The sequence below is a fragment of the Bubalus kerabau genome, chromosome 19 (genome assembly GCF_029407905.1).
Source record: "Bubalus kerabau isolate K-KA32 ecotype Philippines breed swamp buffalo chromosome 19, PCC_UOA_SB_1v2, whole genome shotgun sequence".
Taxonomy (NCBI): Eukaryota; Metazoa; Chordata; class Mammalia; order Artiodactyla; family Bovidae; genus Bubalus; species Bubalus kerabau.
The window spans coordinates 3,293,231-3,300,416 of NC_073642.1; positions in this window are offsets into that span (position 1 = coordinate 3,293,231).

The window sequence follows — 7,186 nt, forward strand, 5'->3', positions numbered from 1 at the left end:
AGAGTTATCCAGTTAATTCTCATGCTTTTTAAATAAAGAAAGGCAATAGGTGTGGGATGTAACATTGACAAATATGGTCATTAAATGATTTCAGCAAATGCCCAATGATTTGATCATTATCACAAGCAACAAGAAACAATTCTAAGCCAGAAAGTTTGTAATTAAATTAGGATAGAGGAGATCTAGGAGGGATACCAATTGAATTATATTCTCTCACAAGTGACCTGAGGTCACCTTCAGAATTTTACATAGAATTCTTTATATGACTTTTTAAATAATGAGTTAAGACTTTCTACAAGTCATTAAATATACTCATATGATATAGCCTTTATCCATCTTTTGAAATCTTTAGAAAGGTCTGAAATGAACCTGGACTCAGATGGTCCTACTATTGTTCCAGAGAAAGTAACTTTTTTTCTTTCTTTTTTTTTAATTGAAGAATAGCTGTTTTTTTTTTTTTTTTAATTGAAATATAGATCTGATAGAGTGCCTGAATAACTATGGATGGAGGTTTGTAACAGTGTATAGGAGGCAGGGATCAAGACCATCCCCAAGAAAAAGAAGTGCAAAAAGGCAAAATGGTTGTCTGAGGAGAAAAGAAGAGAAGTGAAAAGCAAAGGAGAAAAAGGAAGATATACCCATTTGAATGCAGAATTCCAAAGAATAGCAAGGAGAGATAAGAAAGCCTTCCTCAGTGATCAGTACAAAGAAATAGAGGAAAACAATAGAATGGGAAAGACTAGAGATATCTTCAAGAAAATTAGAGATACCAAGGGAACATTTCATGCAAAGATGGGCAAAATAAAGGTCAGAAATGGTATGGACCTAACAGAAGCAGAAGATATTAAGAAGAGGTGGCAAGAATACATAGAAGACCTATACAAAAAAGATCTTCATGACCCAGATACTCACGATGGTGTGATCACTCACCTGGAGCCAAACATCCTGAATTGTGAAGTCAAGTGGGCCTTAGGAAGCATCACTACGAACAAAGCTAGTAGAGGTGATGGAATTCCAGCTGAGCTGTTTCAAATCCTAAAAGATGATGCTGTGAAAGTGCTGCACTCAATATGCCAGAAATTTGGAAAACTCAGCAGTGGCCACATAACTGGAAAAGGTCAGTTTTCATTCCAATCCCAAAGAAAGGCAATGCCAAAGAGTGCTCAAACTACCACACGATTGCACTCATCTCACATGCTAGTAAAGTAATGCTCAAAATTCTTCAGGCCAGGCTTCAACAATACATGAAGTATGAACTTCCAGATGTTCAAGCTGGATTTAGAAAAGGCAGAGAAACCAGAGGTCAAATTGCCAACATCTGCTGGATCATCAAAAAAGTGAGAGAGTTCTAGAAAAACATCTATTTCTGCTTTATTGACTATGCCAAAAGCCTTTGAGTATGTGGATCACAACAAACTGTGGAAAATTCTGAAAGAGATGGAAATACCAGACCACCTGACCTGCCTCTGAGAAATCTGTATGCAGGTCAGGACACAACAGCTAGAACTGGACATGGAACAACAGACTGGTTCCAAATAGGGAAAAGAATACATCAAGGCTGTATATTGTCACCCTGCTTATTTAACTTACATGCAGAGTACATCATGACAAATGCTGGGCTGGATGAAGCACAAGCTGGAATCAAGATTGCCAGGAGAAATATCAATAACCTCAGATATGCAGATGACACCACCCTTATGGCAGAAACTGAAGAAGAACTAAAGAGCCTTTTGATGGAGGTGAAAGAGGAGAGTTCAAGCTCAACATTCAGAAAACTAAAATCATGGCATCTGGTCCCATCACTTCATGGCAAATAGATGGGGAAACAGTGAAAACAGTGTCAGACTTTATTTTTGGGAGCTCCAAAATCACTGCAGGTGACTGCAGCCATGAAATGAAAAGACACTCCTATGAAGGAAAGCTATGACAAACTTAGACAGCATATTAAAAAGCAAACTCATTTGGTTTTTTAGAACAGATATTCATGGGCCGATGAGTCACTGTCCTTCCTCCCACATGCTGCTGTTTTCTGTGGTTTCAAAGGGCATCTGTACATCCATCTGATGCTTCACTAGGAAGTAGAGGACAGCCAAGAGAGGACAACACAAAAAAAAGAAGAATGAATTGTATGGTACAAAAGGCTATATGTCAGTGAATAAGATATTAGCACCATTTTGTAAGGTTAAATGTTATTTGTTTAAAGTCTACTGTGACAAGCATGTAGAAAATAGATGAAGAATGAGTAATTTAAAAGGATTTCAAGACAAGCCCCAATAGAACCTAGCAGCATAGATGTGGAAATGGAAAGAAAAATGAAGATGAGGATTTAAGGAAGTTAAGTCAGCAGAAAGGAATTAAAAGTGAGAAAAAGGAAACATAAGTTCTTAAATTAAAATGATTTAATAAAAGACTAAGTCCTAACAGTGATGTTTTGCTTACTCTGTGACTCCTATTATAAACCAATATAATGAATGAGCTCTCACTGACATAGTTGTTTCAGCTTTGATGTAGTATCTGTGGTATTCAGAACACTCTGTCAGATCCCACAAAAAGGAAAGGAAAATACATTCTTCTTGTACTTTACTGAATCTCCAATATGGAGAGAGAGGGGAAGAAGAAGCAGAGGAAGAGGAGAATGAAAATCAAAAGAGGCATGAAACATTTAGTGTTTTTGCATGTTGTCACATTTTAATCCTCAGCCCAAACACACAACTAACTATGTTATAGTTGGCATTATTGAGGTATAATAAACTGATATTAAGCTGCACAAATTTACATTGTACAAATTGATGAGGCTGATAAAACAAGCTAAATTTATATTATGAGCATATCCATCCACAGAAATTTCTTCATGTTTCTTGGTAAACCTCCTCTTGCCTCTCCTAGCAATAAATTCCCCCTTTCCCATGAAGGCAACTTCACCTTCATTTTGTCTTATGGATGCACCATTATTTTATCTGTTCACCTCTTGATGGGCATTTGGGCTATTTCAAGTTTAGGTCTATTATAAATAAGCTTCTATGAATGTTTCTGCATTTTTTTTTTATGTGAGCATTTGCTTTCATTCTTCTTGGGTAAATGTCCAGGAGTTGAATTTTTGGGTCATAGGGATCGGGCATATTGACGTTTTTAATAAATAGCCAGAATCTCTTCCAAAGTAGTTATTTCATTTTTCATTCTAATCAGCAATGTATGAGGAGTTTCTGGTTGCTTCACAGCCTGCCTACACTTGCTGTAATCAGTTCCCTCTATTTTTGCACTTATAGTGAGTATGTAGTACTATCTTTGTGTGATATTTATTTGCTTTTCCCTATGATTTATGATGCTGAGCATCTTTCCATGTGCATGTTGGCCATTTGTGTATCTTCCTTGGTGAAGTATTTGCTCAAATATTTTGCTCACTTTTAATTGGGATGTCTTCTCTTATTAGGTTATGAGTTCTGCATATATTAAATAAAAGATTTTTAGATACAAGTTCTGTGAACTTGGATGAACTTTTCATTTTTTGACTGTATCTTTGAAGAGCAAAAATTTTAAAAAACTTTGAATAAAAACAACTTACTGATTTTTTTCTTTTATCATTTGGACTTTTGTATTGTATCCACTAAATCTCAAATTCACAGTTACTAAAATATTCTCCACTCTAGTGGCAGAAAGTGAAGAGGAACTAAAGAGCCTCTTGATGAGGGTGAAGGAGAAGAGTGAAAAAGCTGGCTTAAAACTCAACATTCAAAAAAAAAAAAAGATCATGACATCTGGTCCCATCACTTCATGGCAAATGGAAGGGGGAAAAGTGGAAGCAGTGACAGATTTTATTTTCTTTGGCTCCAAAATCAACTGTGGATGGTGACTGCAATCAGGAAATTAAAAGATGCTTTCTCCTTGGAAGGAAAGCTATGACAAACTTAGACAGCATATTAAAAAGCAAAACATCATTTTTCTGACAAAGGTACATATAGTCAAATCTATAGTTTTTCCAGTAGTCATGTATGGATGTGAGAGATGGGCCATAAAGAAGGATGAATGCCAAAGAACTGATGCTTTTGAATTGTGGTGCTGGATAAGACTCTTGAGAGTCCTTTGGACTGCAGGGACAGTCAGTCCTAAAGGAAATAAGTCCTGAATATTCACTGGAAAGACTTATGCTGAAACTAAAGTTCCAATACTTTGGCGACCTGATGCAAAGAGTGGACTCATTGGAAAAGATACCGATCGTGGGAAAGATTGAAGGCAATAGGAGAAGATGGTGGCAGAGGATGAGATGGTTAGATAGCATCACTGACTATCAATGGGCATGAGTCTGATCAAACTCCAGGAGATAGCGAAGGACAGGGAAGCCTGGCAAGCTGCAATCCATGGGGTCTCAAAGAGCTGGACATGACTTAGCAACTGAACACCACCACCACCAACAACATGGTATTGTCTTTTTTTTCTTCAGGAAATATTGTAATTTGAGCTCTTAAATTTGAGTCTAATGTCAATTTTGAGTTAATTTTTGTATACAGTGTTGTAAGGGCCAAAGTTTAGTTTTTATTTTGATGTCCATTTTTTCCAGCACCATTTACTGGAAAGATTATCTTTTCCCTATTGAATTACCTTGGTATTTTTGGTCAGTCAATCTCAATCAGTTGATGATTTCCATCTCTTGAATGATGGGACAGATAAATGTTTCTGTATTTCTTTTTCTAAGCACAGCTTAAAACTCAGCAAAGGTAACATGATAGTTAGTTACTTGAGTTTTATTTTTGCCTCATATATCCCAGACTAAAAACTAGAGATGCTGGAAACCCAGAAACACCAACTGTCACAGAAAAACCATGAAAGAAAACTTTATTTCTAGGCAAAGAATTAGAACCTTGCCAGAACAAAAACTTTGAGAAAATAAACACTCTACTGTGGCCACACACTACAAAATTAAAAAAAAAAGAAAAAAAAAGTGAGGCCCCAACCCCTCCATCACCAGCAAATATAGAATGAAGAGTCTAGGTCTCCTCACTTGCATTCCAACTACTCTTCCCCTACCAGAGTGGTGTCAGGACGGCCAAGCAGGGATCCAGCTCGCCACTCCCCCACAGTGTCAGTGGAGACCATACAGAGAGCCTAGACTTCCACTTTGCCTCATCCAGTGCTGAGGAAGCAACTCTACCCCTCCACACGGGGCTAGCATCAGAAACAGCCTAGATAAAAGTCAGAACTTTCACAGATGTTCAGTGGTATGAAGGCCACATCCACACATAGTTTCAGTGGAGGTCACAGGAGAGTCAGTAACAAGATGTCCCTCTCCTTCCCAGCTAGGGATGTATGAGTAGAAGCCTGAAGGCCTCTGGTACTCCCACAAATAGCCTACAATAAGGGGTAGTCATTTCCTTAGGCATCAGTGGAGTCCAGGTAATAAATCTGGATTTTTCTCCAATCTGACAGGAATAAGGTGGCTGCCCTTCTTCCCTTGCAAAAGTGATGTTAAAGAAAGCTAGTTAAAATAGAAAGTTTAAATAAGATCCACAGTTTCATGATAACCAAAATATCCAAGTTTCAATAAACAAATCACTTATACCAAAAACCAGGAATATCCCAATAGCAGAGTAAGAAGGAGACAGAAAAGAATCAATGAACTTGATGACAGAAGAGAAGAAATTAACAGTACGAACAATATAGGGAAAAACAGATTGAAAAAATAAAAATAAAGCCTCATGGACATTTGAGACTATAAGAAAAATAATTTCAATCTTTGTGTCTTTAGAGTCCCAGAAGAATATAATGTGGGTGGGAGAATTAATATCTGAAAATTTTGTAAACATTGAACACTATAAACATTGAGATTCATTAAATGGAGAGAACCTTAAGCAGGATAAACCCAAATTAGTCTATGCCAAGTCATACCACAGTGAAACAATAGAAACTGAAAAACAAGGAAAAAATCTTGAAAGCAATCAGAGAAAAATGATGCATATGTGTAGGGGAAAGCAATTCAAATGTTCAAAGATTTCATTTCATATCAGAAACCACAGAGGCCAGGAGGAAGTGGTGCAACATTTTTCCAGTACTAAAAGAAAAATGTTTTAAACCCAGAGTTGTATATCCAGTGAAAATATTCTGAAATGAAGGGAAAACCATTCTCATAAGCATGAAAGAAGCCATCTCCATAATATAAAGTGTGAACCACTAAGTTGTGATATAGAAGCTGCAGCAAGTTATCCAGAAGATCTAGCTAAGATAATTAATGAAGGTGGCAACACTACACAACTGATTTTCAACGTAGGTGAAACAGCCATCTAATGGAAGAAGATGTCATCTAAAATTCATAGTTAGAGAGGAGAAGCCAATGCCCGACTTCCAAGCTCCAAAGGACAGACTGACTCTCTTGTTAGGGGCTAAAGTATCTGGTGACTTAAACTCAAAGCCAATGTTCATTTATCATTCTGGAAGTCCTGGGACCCTTAAGAATTATGCTGAATCTACTCTGCTAACTTGGCCTATGTGCTCTAAATGGGACAACATAACCCAGATAACAACACATCTGTTTACAACATGGTTTACTGAATATTTTAAGCCCACTGCTGAGATTTACTGTTCAGTAAAAAAGATCCCTTTCAAAATATTACTGCTCATCAACAGTGCACCTAGTCACCCAAGAATGCTGGTGGAGATGTACAATGAGATGAATGTTGTTTTCATGCCTGCTAACACAATATCTATTCTGCAGCCCATTAATCAAAAAGTAATTTCAACTTTCAAGTCTTATTACTTAAGAAATACATCGCATAATGCTGTAGCTGCCGTAGACAGTGGATCTGGGCAAAGTCTATTGAAAATCTTCTAGAAAGGACTCATCATTCTAAATGCCATTAAGAATATTTGTGATTCATTGGAAGAGGTCAAAATATCAACATTAACAGGAGTTTGGAAGAAGTTGATTCCTACCCTCATGGAAGACTTTGAGGGGATCAAGACCTCAGGGGAGGAAGTAACTGCAGAGGCGGTGGAAAATAAAAGAACTAGAATTAGAAGTGGCATCTGAAGATGTGACTGAATTGCTGCAATCTAAAGATAAAATTTTAATTTTCTTTTTATGGATGAGCAAAGAAAGTTATTTCTTGAAATAGAATTTCCTTCTGATGAGGATGCTGTGAAGTCAACGGAATGACAACAAAAGCTTTAGAATATTAACTAAAATTAGTTGACAAAA